Source organism: Chiloscyllium plagiosum, unplaced genomic scaffold, assembly GCF_037043375.1.
Source record: "Chiloscyllium plagiosum isolate Xiang-an unplaced genomic scaffold, Cpla_swu_hap1 HiC_scaffold_23, whole genome shotgun sequence".
NCBI classification, from domain to species: Eukaryota; Metazoa; Chordata; class Chondrichthyes; order Orectolobiformes; family Hemiscylliidae; genus Chiloscyllium; species Chiloscyllium plagiosum.
Genome location: NW_028270161.1, coordinates 8,010,409 through 8,029,816, shown reverse-complemented (window position 1 = coordinate 8,029,816; position 19,408 = coordinate 8,010,409). Strand labels below are relative to the sequence as shown.

Here is a 19,408-nt window from a genome sequence, read left to right as displayed (position 1 = left end):
TCTGTAATAAGTGTCTGCTTTCTTCATTAACCACACACACCTTATACTGCAGTGGTAACACAAGCATTGTCACATCAAGTAAAATATTTGGAACAAAGTCCACATCATTGTGGAAATCATTCACTCTAAATATTCACAAGAGGCTGTTCATGAACTTTTAACAAAAGAACTTTAAAGTTTATTATACAAAAGAGAAAAGAAGCTCATGCTAGATTGTGTTAGACAAGGATTATTGGAATAATCTCATTACAAATAACAGAGCAAAAGATTTACCCCTCTTACACAGGCAATAACCTTGCAGACACTCAAACCTCAGGGGAGAGTTATTCCTATCACTGCGTTGAAGCTTCTTGCTCTGCTGGCATGGCTGTTATAATTTCCTTTTCACAAATTTCTGCTGAGTATTCTCTCAATGCCATCTCCTTTAGTTAAGCTGTGGAGGTGCTGGTGTTGGATTGGGAATGGACAAGTAAGATGTCACATGGCACCAAGTTATAGTCCAACAGGCTTACTTGAAATCACAAGCTCCTTCATTGTGCGACTTCTGTCCTTTAGTTGAGCAAGTTAGAGTTTAACCTCGGTTATCCAAACATCAATTATCCAAATTTCAGATTCTCCAAACAAGATCTCAAGGTGCCGTAAAAAATGGTATTAGGCAACTCAGCACTCAGTTATCAGGCAAATGGCATTATGACATGCATTGCTGGATAACGGAGGCACATTCGATAACCAGCATTCATAAATTGCCACTTGTTTACAATCAGATCATTTATCCGCACAATCAGTTACGCGAACAAAATACTCCCTGCCTGTCTCACTTGGGTAATTGAGGTTATACTGTATTTAGTATTATTTAGTTAGTTCTTTAGTAAATTTGTGGCAGTGGACTACTTCAAACAACCCTTACTTGAACCACATACCGATACAGGCGGCACATTCTACAAGGTATCAGGAATAGTCATCTGGGATTTACACCTCCTTACACGGATCTTACCAATCCTCCTTGTTAAAATTGAACTTAGCCATCATTTTCATCAAAAGAAGGAATGTTCTCTACGATAAACATAAAATGAACTAAACTTTTAAATCGCAATTACCCTGTCTATTTGAAGTCAGTGCTAGAAATCCACAGAATTCTTCCACTTATCACAATAAGTTACTATTAGACTGCTAAGTTCAGCTGAGTCATGGCATTGGGCAACTCAGCACTCAGTTATCAGTTAAATGGCATTATGACATGCATTGCTGGATAACGGAGGCACATTCGATAACCAGCATTCATAAATTGCCACTTGTTTACAACCAGATCAGTTATCCGCACAATCAACTACGCGAACAAAATACAACTCGCCCGTTTCATTTGGATAATTGAGGTTGTACTGTATTTGTGGTGGGAAGGAGTTAATACTGTGTGATTTTAATTGACTAGTAAGCCCGCTGTCCACTGTTTACATGCTCTTCTCAAGATCATTAGGGATGGGCAATAAATACTGGGCTAGCCATCCCACCAACATTCCATGAACGGACTTCTATGGAGAAAGAAAAACCAATAATACTGGTGAATGAGATATACTGGTCAGATGCATTTTTATACTTCAAAATGATATATTTATTCCCAAGTACTAACTGATTTACAAGATTTTCAAGCCGTATTGTTTCAGATTCTCTTTATTAATTTTCAAATTTTGATCCTATTTTGTGAGTTGGTGCCAGTTGAACCCAATAAGGGTTGGTTCTGTTGAGACAGAATCTGTGAGGATTTCTGGGCCAAGAAATTCTGGATCTGTTGGCTGCAATTTCCCGAATCGAGTGAAATGCTGCTTTTCACTGGGTGTGCCAAACATCCAACATCAGGTTTTTCTGTTTTCTTTTGCATTACAAGTGTGTCTGCCAGATTGTGGGTTTCAACTTCTCTCTTGCTGAAGGTAATCATTATTGAAAACCTATGGCTATTCACACTGACTCTGGAACCTCACCCAAGGATTCACAGCCAGTTCTGATCTTGCCCGTACCTACTCTTCACTCACATGAAATCACTGGATATTCATCACATTCAAAAGCACAGGCGTAACTTGCTTTTAAATTACATTTTGTTTTCAGGTCATTGGGCCTATTTGCTGTGATAATCTAGTGGATGTGAGTTAAATCAGTACAGATTGGGAGCTGGTGGAATTTTGTGAGCCATTTTGTTTTGCTTGTAAACTTCTGGCATGGATGGTCATGAGCAAAGGTGATGTTTTGACTCGTTGCTCTGGATTTTATAACCTATTAAAGCAAATGATAAATTGCAGAACGCATGGAGTTGATTTCCCTTAATGTGATCTGTGTAGGTGAGAACTGCGCTAGCATTTTAGAACTGGAAGAAGTACACTCTGGTCCGTATACCTAATCTTATTCAGAGATGAATGGCTTATCATAGGAAGAGATACTGAGCAGTTTAAGTCTCTACCCTCTAGAGTTTAGAAGGATGAGAGGACATCTAACTGAATGTGCTGCATTTTGGGAAAGCAAATCTTAGCAGGACTTATACACTTAATGGTAAGGTCCTAGGGAGTGTTGTTGAACAAAGAGACCTTAGAATGCAGGTTCATAGCTCCTTGAAAGTGGAGTCGCAGGTAGATAGGATAGTGAAGGCGTTTGGTATGCTTTTCTTTATTGGTCAGAGTATTGAGTACAGGAGTTAGGAGGTCATGTTGCAGCTGTTTAGGACATTGGTTAGACCACTTTCGGAATACTGCATGCAATTCTGGTCTCCTTCCTATCGGAAAGATGTTGTGAAACTTGAAAGGGTTCAGAAAAGGTTTACAAGGATGTTGCCAGGGTTGGAGGATTTGAATAGGCTAGAGCTGTTTTCCCTGGAGCTTCGGAGGCTGAGGGGTGACCTTGTAGAGGTTTATAAAATCATGAGGGGCATGGATAGGATAAATAAACAAAGTCTTTTCCCTGGGGTGGGGGAGTCCAGAACTAGAGGGCATAGGTTTAGAGTGAGAGGGGAAACATATAAAAGAGACATACGGGGCGACTTTTTTACACAGAGGGTGTTATGTGTATGGAATGAGTTGCCAGAGGAAGTGGTGGAGGCTGGTACAATTAAACATTTAAAAGGCATCTGGATGGGTATATAAATAGGAAGGGTTTGGCGGCATATGGGTCGGGTGCTGGCAGGTGGGACTAGATTGGATTGGGATATCTGGTCGGCATGGACGAGTTGGACCAAAGGGTCTGTTTCCGTGCTGTACATCTCTATGAATCTATGACTCTGTATAGATAGCAGAAGGCACTGACAAAGTGATTGATTGATTTGCTGTTGTCACATGTAATGAGGTACAGTGAAAGTATTGTTTTGTGCACTATACAGGCAGATTGTACCCTACAAAATGCATCAGGGTAGCAGAACAGAGAGCAGAATCCAGTGTTACAGCTGGTGCAGAGAGAGAGATCAGAATTAACATTTGAGAGGTCCATTCAAAAGTCTGATAACAGCAGGGAAGGATGTGTTCTTGAATCTCTTTGTGTGTGCCCTCATACTTTTATATCTTCCACCTGATGGAACAGGGTGGAAGAGAGAAACACAGGGGTGGAAGGGGTGTTTGTTGATGTTGATTGCTTTCCTGAGGCAGCGGGAAGTATAGATGGAGCCAATGGATGACGTAGAGTAGATGTAGAATTGGATGTTTCCCCTTGTGGGGCAATGAGAGATCACAGATTTAAGTGGAAGGATGGTAGATTTAAAACAGAGGTGAAATGGAATGACTTCTCTCAAAGGGTTGTGAATCCACAGAATTCACTACCCCAGAGTGTAGTGGATGCTGGGAAACTGAATAAATTTAAGGTGAAGTTTTAATTTGTAATGAGTTGAAGGGTTATGAAGAATGGAAAATGTAATGGAGGACAAGATGAGAACAGCCATGATCAAATGGTGGAGCAGGCCTGAGGAGCTGAATGGCCTTACCCCTGCTTTTAGTTCTTATCTTCTCAACACACAGCAGTGATGCCATTACCTACAGGAAGACTGGACAGGCCTCTGTTTGATTAACACCCTTTTACAGTCCTTTCTGTAAATCATGAAAGGAGCATTTTCCTTCTATTCAGAATTCAGCAAAAATAAAACTTCTTGGAGCTTTTTGAAAATGAAAATGTTTGAAAATGGAACTGGGGAAATGGTTCGAAAAAACAACTTGTAATTATATTTAAAACTGACCTCTTCCGTAAATTTAGCCATCCTCTAGCAGAAGGTTAAAGGAGGTACATCAAAAATTATTTTAGTGATTTTTGTGGTGCAGAATGCAATGGAATGTTAAATGTGTACATTCAGTGAATATTTACATTTCAATTGGGTAGCACAAATTGAAATACCTTGATGTATTATCAGATTAATGAGTGTGCATTCTCCTCACCTTCATATTACAATATCGTAGCAATTTTGCCCAATGCTTATATACATTTTGACAATATTATTGTCATTTAGCCTGCCGCTGTGTCTTACAAGTCTAGAAATGACCTAAAATTAACAATCATTTATGTTTTCAAAGACCGCCCAACTGCTCTTACCATCAGTCGGAATCAGTCAGCCTGACCCCAGCATTGTTACTCTTACTCTGTCTCTCTGTTTTTACATGACCAGGAGCAGATTAATTAAGTCTGGTGACAAACAGTTCCTCTCAGCCTCACTAACAATGACTAAAAATTACAGCTTGAGAACCAAAGTATACATTAATTTTATTGCTGCGGTCATGTTTGGCCCAGTGTTTGAAAAGATCTCAAAAGCACCTGTGAAAAATTTCAACCAACATCTGTTAAATCATGTTGACACTTATAAAAAGTTAAATTAAGAGAGAGATATACATTTCACAACAAATGTATCAATGACTTTCCAAGAAAATCTTCTGTCTGCTACTTTTATGAAAATGTTAGCTGATCTTGTTCCAAATCAAGTTTATGCAAATTTGGCAATTAAGAAGCTCCTCTATTTGAATGATTCAACAACAACGTGGTGTATTTATATGGCATGTATTGTGTAATAAGACATCAGTAATGGGAGCATAATGACGAAATTTGACACTGAGCCAAAGAAGTAGATATTAGGAAGGGTGGCCTACTGGGCCAAAAGATCAGTTTGAAGGAGCATCTTAAAGTAATGTCAGGAGTTACACAACACCAGGTTATAAGCCAAAGGGTTTATTTGAAATCACAAACATTCAGATCGCTGCTCCTTCTATGACTTCTGACTTTGTCCACTCCAGTCCAGCACTGGCACCTCCACATCACCTTAAAGTAGAATAGAGACATAGAGATGTACAGCATGGATACATACCTTTTGGTCCAACATATCCATGCCGACTAGATATCCCAACCTAATCTAGTCCCCCTTGGCAGCATTTGACCCATATCCCTCCAAACCCTTCCTATTCATATACCCATTCAGATGCCTTTAAAATGATATAATTGAACCAGCCTCTACAACCTCCTCTGGCAGCTCATTTCATACACGGACCACACTCTGCGTGAAAATGTTGCCCCTTAGGTCCATTTAAAATTTTTCCCCTCTCAATTAGATTACTTACAGTGTGGAAACAGGCCCTTCGGCCCAACAAGTCCACACCAACCCTCCGAAGAGCAATCCACCCAGACCCATTCCCCTACATCTAACACTATGGGAATTTAGTATGGCCAATTCACCTAACGTGCACAGCTTTGGATTGTGGGAGGAAACCGGAGCACCCGGAGGAAACCCACGCAGATACGGGGAGAATGTGCAAACTCCACACAGACAGTTGCCTGAGGCGAGAATTGAACCTGGGTCTCTGGCACTGTGAGGCAGCACCTCTCCGCCCCCACCCCCACTCCGGCCTATCACCCTCACCTTGACCTCCTTCCACCTATCACATTTCCAACGCCCCTCCCCCAAGTCCCTTCTCCTTACCTTTTATCTTAGCCTGCTGGACACACTTTCCTCATTCCTGAAGAAGGGCTTATGCCCGAAACGTCGATTCTCCTGTTCCTTGGATGCTGCCTGACGTGCTGTGCTTTTCCAGCAACACATTTTCAGCTCTGATCTCCAGCATCTGCTGTCCTCACTTTCACCCACATATAAAACCTATGTCCTCTAGTTTTGAACTCTCTCACCCCAGGGAAAATACTTTAGCTCTTCATTATATCCATGTCTATCATGATTTTATAAATCTCAATAAGGTCACATCTCAGTCTCTGACACTTCAAGGAAAACAGCCCCAACCTACTTAGCTTCTCCCTATAGCTCAAACCATCCAACCCTGGCTACGTCCTTGTAAATCTTTTCCAAACCCTTTCAAGTTTCACAACAATTCATCCTATAGTAGGCTGATCAGAATTGAACACAGAGAGATGGAAAGGTTTAAGTATTGTGTGACTTAATGTTTTTGTAGCAGACACCATGGTCAACAATGGTGGAACAATCCATCAATTATATTCCCATCAGGAATATCACAGAGCTCTGGGATTGAGGGAGATTACAGAAATAAGGAAGGACAACCATTGTGATAGGGTTTGATAACAATTGTGAGAAATTTAAAATTGAGGCATTTAAAACTGCGTTAATGCTGCCTGAATTTATAACGGCTTTGTTATTTGTTCCATTCATACAGTCAGGACTTTAACCTTATTGTCTACATATTTTCATAGTTTGTCATCCAAACAAACATAACCATGTAGGTGGTTCATTCTATGGTAGGTGCCTAAGTTCTGAACCCTTAACTGTTAGGTCATTTCAGACAGGCAGATATGAATATGAGCCATTGTGACTGAACCAGACAGGCCTCTAATTCTTAAAAGTTATGAATAACTCAAATGGGCTATTTCATCAATCCAATCACTTTTTAATTACTGCAGTTGGTTCCCAATCAACCCTCTATATAACAGTGTAAAAGCATTGAAGATTCTCAGTGTGTCTTCAATGGGCTCACTGCAGCTGATTAACTCAACAAGTGCTTGGAGAAATAAAACCAGAGAAAACTGGAGCTACAGGCAACATCTGTGGAGAGAAACAGAGCATACATTTTAGGTCTATGACCTTTCATCAGACCTACAGAGTGGAGTGCTGAAGTCATTGTAGATTTATATAAATGATTTGGATATGAACATAAGAAGTATAGTTAGTAAGTTTGTAAATGGCACCAAAATTGGAGGTGCAGTGGACAGTGAAGAAAGTTACCACAGATTACAACGGGATCTTGATCAGATGGGCCAATGGGCTGAGGAGTGGTAGATGGAGTTTAATTTAGATAAATGCGAGGTGCTACATTTTGGGAAAGCAAATCAGACCAGGACTTATACACTTAATGGTAGGGTCCTAATGAGTGTTGCTGAACACAGAGACCTTGGAGTGCAGGTTCATAGTTCCTTGAACATAGAGTCACAGGTGGATAGGCTAGTGAAGAAGGTATTTGGTATGCTTTTCTTTATTGGTGAGAGCATTGAGTGTAAGTCAATGGGAGTGCACAGCAGTTAAGGCAGCATCCAAGGAGCAGCGAAATCGACGTTTCGGGCAAAAGCCCTTCATCAGGAATAAAGGCAGTGAGCCTGAAGCGTGGAGAGATAAGCTAGAGGAGGGTAGGGGTGGGAAGAAAGTAGTATAGAGTACAATTGGTGAGTGGGGGAGGAGATGAAGGTGATAGGTCAGGGAGGAGAGGGTGGAGTGGATAGGTGGAAAAGGAGATAGGCAAGTAGGACAAGTCCGGACAAGTCACGGGGACATTGCTGAGCTGGAAATTTGTAACTAGGGTGAGGTGGGGAAAGGGGAAATGAGGAAACTGTTGAAGTCCACATTGATGCCCTGGGGTTGAAGTGTTCCGAGGTGGAAGATGAGGCGTTCTTCCTCCAGGCGTCTGGTAGTGAGGGAGCGGCAGTGAAGGAGGCCCAGGACCTCCATGTCCTCAGCAGAGTGGGAGGGGGAGTCGAAATGTTGGGCCACGGGGCGGTGTGGTTGATTGGTGCGGGTGTCTCGGAGATGTTCCCTAAAGCACTCTGCTAGGAGGCACCCAGTCTCCCCAATGTAGAGGAGACCACATCGGGAGCAACGGATACAATAAATTTATTTATTTAAAGCAGAATTTATATAAATTCAAAGATTGGCTTGTTCAGTCTCTGGGTATAGATGACTCTGTCAATTCTGGCATTTTTTTATCCACATCTAATGACTCATTTCTGGACTCTTAACTAATAGGCCATTTCAGATGGCAGATATGAATATGAATCATTGAAACTAAACCACATAGGTTTCAAATTCTTAAACGCTATGAGTAAATCAGATGGGTTACTTCATCAATCCAATCAATTTTTAATTGCAGACGTTTTTTTTTTAAATAGTAATTGTTTTGAGGTTTGAAACAGTGCATTGATTAACAGAATCCATCAGTAATAATGCTGACAGAAAAGACAAGGTTCAAATATATACCCTGTCTTGTCCTTCCCTCTTGTCCCCAGCAAGAAATATAACCAGTCCACACCCCAATCCCTATCAAAGCATACTCAGTATTCATTGCAGATTTCACTAGCTTTCTGTAGCCTATCATTGCCCCAGTACTCTTCTGTTTGTGTTTAGAACATAGAACATAGAACAATACAGTGCAAAACAGGTCCTTCGGCCCTCGATATTGCGCCGACCTGTGAATTATTCTCAGCTCACCCCCCTACACTATCCCAAAATCATCCATGTGCTTATCTAAGGTTTGTTCAAATCTCCCTAATGTGGCTGAGTTGGCTGTGTTGGCAAGATAATAATCTGTGAACATCTGTACCAGCTGTACTTGCTAAGGCCGGCATGAGCTGCTGTCGTAGTCTTGATAATGAAAATTTTTAAATGGAAATAATCACAAGATATGACTTGGAGGTTTCACGTGAAGGGACCATGGTTATTTGATTTGGTATCTTGTTCCATTGTGGTACTGCCATGGTGAAGGATCAGAAACTATTGATCCTGTGGACGGTCACCTCTTAGTCAGTGCCAGAGGGAACCTGCTACTTGTTTTTGTCAATTAACACCAGTCATTTCCATAGTTTATAGAACAGCTCTGTCGACTTCCCTCTCTCTTTTGCCATCATGGTTCCCATTCCACAACATTGATTAAAAATGTGGCACTTGTGTATTTTCCAGGCTGATTTGTGCCAAGAATGTCTTTGGATCACTTCAATCTTATTTGCACCTCAGTCAAAAAGTGTGTCGTTGGAAAGACACAGCAGGTCAGGCCGCATCCGAGGAGCAGGAGAATTGATGTTTTGGGCATAAGCCCTTCATCAGGTATGTCACATATCAACTGTCCAAATAATCAAAACAGACTTGCTTACTTTCACGTTTTAAGGCCATTGTGTGATTTCCAGTTCTTTTCCATCACATTATGCTTGAGAGAGCTCACATCACTGACTGTAAATTAGGGTGAGGTAGTGGTAATGTCACTTGACTAGTAAACCAGAGACACAGGCTCTGGGGAAAGGGATTCAAATCCGACCATAATACCCAGTGGAATTCAAATTCAACTAAGAAAAGAAATCCAGAATGTAAAGTCACCACAGTAACCATGACAACTTAACTTTATACAAATCCATTTGGTTTACAAATGGAAATTTACTGTCCTCCCCTTGTCTGGCCAAGGTGTGAATTTCAATTTCTCTCTGAAATTATTTCAGTCACAGTTTGGAATATGCAACAAAAAGTGACCTTAGTAACAATTCCCACACCCCATGAGAGAATAGAAAAAAATAAAACTGCTCCAACATGTCTTGCCTCAGGGCCATCAAAATTGACACATGAGAAAGACCTGAACAAAAATAGAAATTACTGGAAAAGCTCAGCGGGACTGGCAGCATCTGTGGAGAGAAATCAGAGTTAATGTTTCGAATCCAGAAAGGGTCACTGGACCCAAAGTGTTAATTCTGATTTCTCTCCACAGATGCCTACCAGACCTGCTGAGTTTTTCTGACAGTTTCTGTTTTTGATTCTGATTTACAACATCTGCAGTTCTTTCCATTTTCACAAAAAAGATCCATTTTTTTTTAATTACGAACATTTATACGGTGCCATGCTGGTGGGAAGGTTTTTTGATTTTATGCAGCTTGTGCAGAGAATGGGTGGGTTCTTGAATTAATTGAAATTTGAACATTGTCGTCCAGCTATTGACTGACAAGAACAACTCATTATTACAATTAGACTCTCACTCATGAAGACTCTTGTGATACAGTGGGTAGTGTCCCTAGCTCTTGGCCAGTAGATCTGGGGTTAAGTCCCACCTGACCTGGAGGAGAGTCACAGGATGCCTGAACAGCTTGATTAAAATCACTATTCCAATCATTACTGGGAGGGCTGTTGTGACACTGTGGTAGTGTCCATGTATTTGAGTCAGGAGGCCTAGGTCTAAGTCCTACCTGCTGCAGGGGTGTGCCAAACGTGCCTGAAAAGGTGGATTAACTATCTACCGTCATTGGCTGGCTTGACCCGTCATCTGTAACAAATTATTTCCTATAAACACCAGTTTCAGTACCAAAACAAAACTGCCCTGTTCAAATCCTTGACGTGCTTGCTACAGGTAGACGATCCTTTATTTGACATTGTCGGAACCAGCTGTTTTTTGGAATTCGGAATTTTTCAAATTTCAAATAAGAGACAGTTCGATGGTGAAATTGTAAAAAGTCTTACCAGAGGAGCAGATTTATTAAGTAAAACAGGCCTTGAGAGAGAATCCAAACCTGCTGGTGCTGGGCCATGCCTCTTCATGTCGTATCTGGGCGGCACGGTGGGCGGCACGGTGGCACAGTGGTTAGCACTGCTGCCTCACAGCCCAGAGACCCGGGTTCAATTCCCGGCTCAGGTGACTGCCTGTGTGGAGTTTGCACGTTCTCCCCGCGTCCGCGTGGGTTTCCTCCGGGTGCTCCGGTTTCCTCCCACAATCCAAAGATGTGCAGGTCAGGTGAATTGGCCATGCTAAATTGCCCGTAGTGTCAGGTTAGGGATATGGGTTGCACTTCGGCGGGTCGGTGTGGACTTGTTGGGCCGAAGGGCCTGTTTTCACACTGTAAGTAATCTAATCTAATCTGAGTGACACACATCCAGTAGGTGTCAATTTGGGTTAACTGTTTGCATGCCAAACATCCTTGTTTATGAGAAAAAAACTTCACAAAAAAAACCTTCGGATTTCAGAGCTTTGTGAATTTTGGAACTATGGATAAAGGATCTGTACCTTGTATTGGGTTAGTAGTCTTGTAAGATCGTGCTACCACGAATACGTAGGAATTATGATAATCAATGACAGGGTGGATTGGGGCCTGAAACAAAGTTTATTTTGCCAAGAGTGGATAGTTTTTAGACTCCTGCACAAAAATAGATGGTCATTCCTGAATGCCTAAGAGTGTTAGGCTTGTTCCATGAGGCTCCTGCCCGAAACATCAACTCTCCCGTTCCTCGGATGCTGTCTGACCGGCTGTGCTTTTCCAGCGCCTCACTTCTTCTCCTGATTTTTTTTTAACAGCTTGTTTACGATTCTTTGTTATTGTTCATTTGACCAGACATCCCATTAATCGAAGAATTGTAGCTGAAATTGTCTGCATGCATTTTCAGTCGCTTAGCTTATATTTCAGGCCGGGGCTATCACATGTCTGATGATTAAATGTTCTTTGTCTCCCTAGAATAAATTGTAATAGTCCAGTTGTTGATGACCTATATCTTTTAAACTAAACTACAATCAAAATGAAAGGGTGTCTATATTCCTGAATGTTAGTAGCCTGAAGAATGGAAGAGGGTTTTGAATTCTCACTGTAGACTGTTCACAATATTGTAATGAACTTATTATGTAATCCTAATTAGAGTAATTACTTTATGCAAGGATCAATTACATCAAAAATATGATGGATCACCTTGAGCGGTTGTCACAGTTAGCTGAGGCTCAAAGTAAATAAGTGGGAATCTGTGTTGCTTTGAATAAACTGCATGTGGCTAATTCATTAATGAAATGATTGGGGATTGAAGTTAGTGTTCAGTAAATGTATTGATTTTTCAGATTCTGCAACATATATATTTTGTGGCATGAATTACACACGCCACCTATGCAGAATTCTCTGGTGGATAATTATACTGTTTTGAGTTAGGTAGTTAAAGCCACACATGGCAACCAATAATGTTGATGTAGACAGTCAATCTTTCATATCCTGTGACAGTGTTTGCCACCACATGCCCTGCTGTGTGTTTACCTTAGTGTTCTTCAGTTGTGTCTAGACTGACTCAATTCATCCGCAAGTGCAGTTGCCAAACATTGTCTCCTGAACTCGATAGGTTGATGATTTTTGGTTGAAATATATAAACTTGGGATTTTCTGATTTCCCTTGGGTGTCTCTGAGTTCAGTCACTTGCCTTTTGTTGTATTCTACTGCTGAGCATTCTTTCTGGTATTGTGATTATTTTGAGCCCTCTATGATTATTGATATTGTATTGTTCATTTGGGTGGCACTACTGCCTCACAGCGCTGGGTACTGGGGTTCAATTCCAACCACATGTAACTGCCTGTGTGGAGTTTGCACATTCTCCCTGTGTCTGCGTGAGTTTCCTCCCTAAGTCCAAAGATATGCAGGTTAAGTGGATTGGCCATGTGAAATGCAGGGTTACAGAGATAGGATGACAGGGGGTGGTGAGTCTGGGGTGGGATGCGGTTAAGAGCGTTGGTGTGGACTTGATGGGCCAAATGACCTGCTTCCACACTGTAAGGATCCTATATAATGACCTGTGTTTGCTTGTTCTTATTTATGCAGGAAAATTGATAGACCACTCTGTATTGTGTCAACCAGCATGAGATATGTTCCTTCATCTTCCCGATCAGCAATGTTAGTTGCAAACTTCTGGAGGAGCTGGAGACTTAAACCAATGCTCCTATCCCAGAGGTAGGGTCACTACCACTGTGCCACAAGCCCTCCCTTGCTTTACTTGCAAGCTGCGCAGCTCTATCAAATGGAAAACAGGAGTGAGTTAGGTTATAGACAGAGTCCTCTAGGGGTCTGAATGAGGAGCTACACCAGGATGATTGGTAGAATTGGAAATGTAGTTCAGGGAGGAGCATTGTAAAGGCAGGAGCATCTCGCTCCATCTTTTCCGTTTTTGACAAGCGATGTGAGAAGTTTCTGGCCCAGTGTCAGTGAGTTGCCAGTTAAGGGGGATTATTGTCTGATAAGCACCTTGCTAAGAGCACAGCTTGCTTCACTAGTCTTCAGCTTTCTATTCTAACCAATTCACCAAACAAGCTGGACATGAAGGAAACTCCCTAGTCCCTGGCCATCTTAATGCACTGGCTTCCTCTGTTTGTTGTATATCCCCTCTAGATCATCGACCACTTCATTCACACCAAAACACTTATGGACACAGAGAGCAGGGAAAGGATAGGGATGGTGTAGAACAAGGGACACTGTTGTCAGCAATACTCATTACCATCTCTGCAGCATCTTCTTTCTGTTCCCAGGTGGTGTAAGAGGCTCTCACCAAAGTCCTCCAATCCTGACAACATCATGTCTGGCTGTCAAGTGGTGCTTAATGTTGAAATGATTACATTTGGGGCTGCACAGGAAGACAAATGATCAGATGTCAGGTGAAAACAGTGACATCTATAAAAAAGTGCAAAATAACGTACAGTGAACACCATAAATAGCCATAGTCCCTTCAATCTTCCTTCACTCCTTCCCACTATGCCTTAGTATGGTCTCTGGATCCACAGTGGGACCTGCTGAAGGTGGAGTTGGTTGACCCCTAAGGGGTGTCTGTGTCTAAATGACCCAGCTATGCTGAGGTCTCTTTGCCTGCAGACCCTAAGGGTTCTGTACGCTGTCTCTTCATGGCAGACCTGACCATGGAGGCAGATGGACCTTGCTGCACTACTGTGTCTTCTGGGCACTGAGGGCCATTACCACCCACAGTCCTCACTGTGTACATGGATCAGGCCCCTGATTGCTGATATCATGGGGGTCCTCTGTTCCCCTGGGCAGAGCAGGGGCCTTGTCTCTAACAGTCCTCTGAGTACCAGCAGCTTGAGGCATTTCTTGCTAAGCCAGATGTGCAGCTGTCCCAGTGAGATGCTCACCAGCTTATGGTCCCAGATTTCCTCAGCCTGACATTTCCTCTGAGGTTGGGAGGGCTAGTACAGGGAGCGGCCTTGCTGATGCTTCCTTTGGGGCCTCAATAGTGTCGCCCTCAAGGACCGGGGAGATGGCTTCTGGAAGGAAACAGACAATTCCTCACAGAGATGACAGACATTATGGACGTTCTTACAAGACACGAGAGAGAGAGAGAGAGAGAGAGAGACAGCATCGTAGCCAATGTTGAGAATATGGAGGGCAATAAAAATAAAAATAAAACAAAATAAAAACACTTTTGCTTCATCAGAGATATTGAGACTGTTTTCCTTGGATAGGAAAAGACTAAGAGATGATTTGACTGCAACTTTCAAAATCATGAGTGACTAGACAAAGTAGATAGGGAAAACTATTTGCTTTCACAAAGTGACCAAGAATGAGAGGGCACAGCCATTAGGAAATTTGCAAAGTGTGATGTGAAATAAAATTCAAACAGTAATTAGTACTGGTGCGGAATGCACTGACTGGAATTAGGATGGAGTTTGCTCCAATTGAGGCATTTGAGGGGAACTCAATGATTATTTGAACAGAAACAATACTCAGGATTATAAGAAGAGAGGACATTGACACTAATGCTCAGTCAGAGACCTGATGCAGATTTAATAAGGTGAATGGCCTCCTTCCACAACATAGCATAGAACATAGAACTTAGAACAGAGTAGGACAGCATAAGAAAAGGCCCTTCGGCCTACCATGTCTGTACTGACCATGATACCATTCCAAACTAATCCTACCTGCCTGCACGTGATCCATATCTCTCTATTCCCTGCCTGTTCATGTGTCTGTCTAAACACTGCTACTATATCTGCTTCTTGCACTATCCCCGGCAGCAAGTTCCAGGCAACTACCAATGTCTGTAAAAGTCTCGTGTTGCTCATATTCTTTAAACATTCCACACTCACTTCAAATCTATGCTGCCATAATAAAACCCTTATGCACCCTCTCCAAAGCCTCCTCATACTTTCTATTGTGTGGTGACTAGAGATAAACGCAGTACTTCAAGCTAAAGTCTTCTACAGCTGCAGAATGAGTTGCCAACGTTTATACTCAATGACCTGACCGATGAAAGCAAACATGCCATATACCTCCTTCACCACATTATCCACTTGTGTTCCCACTTTCAGGGAGCAGGTTCTACTCTAGTGACAGTTGGTGGAAAATTCTGTAGTTTGCTCAGAATTCCCTGAACTGTTCAAAAACAAACTGAGGTCCACCTTCTGTTGTGATGGTCTCCACTAAATGCCAATCTGTAAACAACTTGACTAGAATCCTATGGGACTAATGGCATTTCTTGTTAAAATTTCTGGATATTTCCAGTGCAGATCTATGGGTGGCACAGTGGCACAGTGGTTAGCACTGCTGCCTCACAGCACAAGAGACCCAGGTTCAATTCCCGCCTCAGGCTACTGACTGTGTGGAGTTTGCACATTTTCCCCCGTGTCTGCGTGGGTTTCCTCCGGGTGCTCTGCTTTCCTCCCACAGTCCAAAAATGTGCAGGTTAGGTGAATTGGCCATGCTAAATTGCCTGTAGTGTAAGGTGTAGGGGAATGGGTCTGGGTGTGTCGCGCTTCGCGGGTCGGTGTGGAATTGTTGGGCCAAAAGGCCTGTTCCACACTGTAAGCAACCTAATCTAAAACACCAAGCAAAAGCATTTTTTTTTTGTGAAGCATGTAAGATTAAACTAACTTAACCAAGCACTTTAAAAGTGCTTTTAAATTAAGACAACAAATTTCTTTGCCCTGTATGGTATTCTTATTCCCTCTCGCCACCTCAACTAGCAAATATACCACTCCTGTCCCTTCAATGTCGCTGGGTCAAAATCCTGAAACTTCCTCAGTAGCAATATTACGAACACCATGCAATGTCTTAAGCAGGCACAACTTTCTCAATGGCAATTGGAGATGGCCACAAATGCTGGCCCAGCCAATGATACCCAAAACTCCAACCCCCTCCAGTAGCAGCAGTTAATAAGAAATGATCAGATTCTGTCATCTTATGCACTTTGGCAGGAAGAACAGTGGAGCTGAATATTATTGAAATTGGAAAAGATTGCAGAAAGTTGTGGAACACATGGCTTTGGAAGACCTCGTGCATTAATCACAAAATGTTTGCATCCAAATTCAATGGGTAATAGGGAATAGATTGCTGGCCTTTATTTTAAAGGGACAGGAAAGTAAAAATAGGGAGGTCGTGCTAAGATGATACCAAGTACTAGTCAGACCACAGTTAGAATACTGTAGGCAGTATTCCTTATCTAAGGGAAAATATACTGGCATTGGAGGCAGTGCAGGGAATGAGTTGATTATGTATTGTTGAGGGATTTCCTCATGACGGGAATAATGCTGGATTTGTACTCACTGGAGTTTTGAAGATTGACAGGAAATGTTATTGAAATGTATAAGATTCTTAGGGGTCATAAATGAATGAATGAATTATTTATAGCTATGTGCATTTTACAATGAAATTCAATAAGACACAGTGAAAACCTTTCATGTGTCGCCACAACCTAGCGCCATTATGATTGTTTGAGAATGGGGGAAAGTGAAAAGATATAGGTTAAAGAGTACAAAAAAAATGAATAAAGAGTCCAATGATAACAATGAATTCATTGTTGATTGTTGGAAAAATCCATTAGGTTTCACTAATGTCATTTAGGGAAGGAAACTGCCATCCTGACCTGGTCTGGCCTACATGTGACTCCAGACCCACAACAATGGGGTCGACTCTTAACAGCCCTCGGGGCAATTAGGGATGGGCAATAAATGCTGCCCTGGCCAGAGACGCACACATCCTGTGAATGAATAAAGAAAAAAAAAGAGTTCTGAGCTGGTTCAAAACCACCACAGCTTCACTGGGCTCACTCTCCCCTTGCACTGGGCTCAATCTCCCCCAACACTGGGCTCATTCTGCCCCCCACTCCCCCCCCCCCCCCCCGGCACTGGGCTCACTCTCCCCTCGCATGGGGCTCACACTCTCCCTGCACTGGGCTCACACTCCCCTCCCACACTGGGCTCAATCTCCCCCAACACTGGACTCATTCTCCCCCCGCTACACTGGGCTCACTTTCTCCACTACACTGGGCTTACTCTCCCCCCTACACCAGGCTCACTCACCCCCCCACACTGGGATCACTCTCCCCCCTGCACTGGGCTCACTCTCCCCCCCACACTGGGCTCACTCTCCCCCCCACACTGGGCTCACTCTCCCACCCCCCTCCTACACTGGGCTCATTCGCCCCCTCCCCCCTCCCCCCCATACTGGGCTCACTCTTCCCCCTACACTGGGCTTACTCCCTCTCTGTGCTGGGCTCACTCTCCCCCACTACACTGGGCTTACTCTCCCCCCTACACTGGGCTCACTCTCTCCCTGCGCTAGGATCACTCTCCCCCCACACTGGGCTCACTCTCCCCCCACACTGGGCTCACTCACCTCCCACGCTAGGCTCACTCTCCCCCCTGCACTGGGCTCAATCTCCCCCCTACTCTGGGCTCACTCTCCCACCCCTCCTTACACTGGGCTCACTCCTTTTCCGTGCTGGGCTCACTCTCTCCCTGCGCTAGGCTCACTCTTCCCCCTACACTGGGCTCAAACTCCCCCCTACACTGGGCTCATTCCCTCTTTGTGCTGGGCTCACTCTATCCCTGCACTAGGCTCACTCTCCCCCCACGCTGGGCTCATTCTCCCCCCCACCCCCACCCCCACCCCCACTCTCCACCCCCCCCCCCCCCCCCCCCCCCCGCCCTACACTGGGATCAGTCTTCCCCCCCTCCACACTGGGTTCACACTCCCCCCTGCACTGGGCTCACTCTCCCCCCCCTCACACTGGGCTCAATCTCCCCCCTACTCTGGGCTCATTCTCCCACCCCCCCTTACACTGGGTTCACTCCCTTTCCATGCTGGGCTCACTCTCTCCCTGCGCTAGGCTCACTCTCCCCCCTACACTGTGCTCAAACTTCCCCCTGCACTAGGCACACTCTCCCCCCACGCTGGGCTCACTCACCCCCTGCACTGAGCTCACTCTCTGACCACGCTAGGCTCACTCTACCCCCAACACTGGGCTCATTCTGCCCCCACTCTCCACCCCCCCCCCCCCCCCCCGCATTGGGATCAGTCTTCCCCCCCACACTGGGCTCACTGTCCCCCCCTCACACTGGGCTTACTCTCCTCCCCCCACACTGGGCTCACTCACCCCCCTGCACTGGGCTCATTCGCCCTCCCCCACACAAAAACACTGGGCTCACTCTCTCTCTGTGCTGGGCTCACTCTCTCCCCACACTAGGCTTATTCTCTCTCCGTGCTTGACTCACTCTCCCCCCACGCTGGACTCACTCTCCCCCTGCGCTTGACTCACTCTCTCCCCGCGCTAGGCTCAGCCTCCCCTTGCGCTGGGCTCACTCTTTCCGCACACTGGGTTCTCACTCTCCCCTCCAGGCTGTGCTCACTCTCCCCTCCGGGCTGTGCCCACTCTCTCCCCGCCCTGGGCTTACTCTCCCCCTATGCTGGGCTCACTCTCCCCCGTGCACTGGACTCACTCTCTCCTCATGCTCGGCTCACTCTCCCCCTGCTCTGGGCCCTCTTTCTCCCCGCATTGAGCTCACTCTCTCCCCGCGTTAGGCTCACTCTCTCCCCGCGTTAGGCTCACTCTCTCCCCACGCTGGGCTCACTCTCTCCCTGCGCTGGGCTCACTCTCTCCCCGCATTGGGCTCACTCTCTCCCCGCATTGGGCTCACTCTCTCCCCGCGTTGGGCTCACTCTCTCCCCGCATTGAGCTCACTCTCTCCCCGCGTTAGGCTCACTCTCTCCCCACGCTGGGCTCACTCTCTCCCTGCGCTGGGCTCACTCTCTCCCCGCGTTGGGCTCACTCTCTCCCTGCATTGGGCTCACTCTCTCCCCACGCTGGGCTCACTCTCCCCACGCTGGGCTCACTCTCCCCACGCTGGGCTCACTCTGTCCCCGTGCTGGGCCCACTCTCTCCCCGCGCTGGGCCCACTCTCTCCCCGCGCTGGGCCCTCTCTCTGCCCGTGCTGGGCCCTCTCTCTCCCTGGGCTGGGCCCTCTCTCTCCACACGTTGGGCTCACTCTCTCCCCACGCTGGGCTCACTCTCTCTCTGCATTGGGCTCACTCTCTCCCCGTGCTGGGCTCACTCTCTCCCCGCGTTGGGCTCACTCTCTCCCTGCGCTGGGCCCTCTCTCTCCCTGCATTGGGCTCACTCTCATTGCCCATGAGTCTCGCCTTTACCGCACGTACCTGGGAGGCCAGGCTCATACTCTCC

General features: G+C 44.9%; 1 long non-coding RNA gene across 1 annotated transcript in view; it reads right to left on the bottom strand.

Moving 5' to 3' along the window:
• Positions 1–4,945: 4,945 nt before the first annotated feature.
• Positions 4,946–19,408, bottom strand: part of LOC148145806 (uncharacterized) — a 92,000-nt gene continuing 77,537 nt past the window's right edge. The window contains exons 2-3 of the long non-coding RNA XR_015761201.1: positions 13,439–13,564; positions 4,946–5,268 (exon numbers count right to left, since the gene is read on the bottom strand). This is a non-coding gene — a long non-coding RNA (uncharacterized LOC148145806). The remainder of the gene's footprint in view (positions 5,269–13,438; positions 13,565–19,408) is intronic.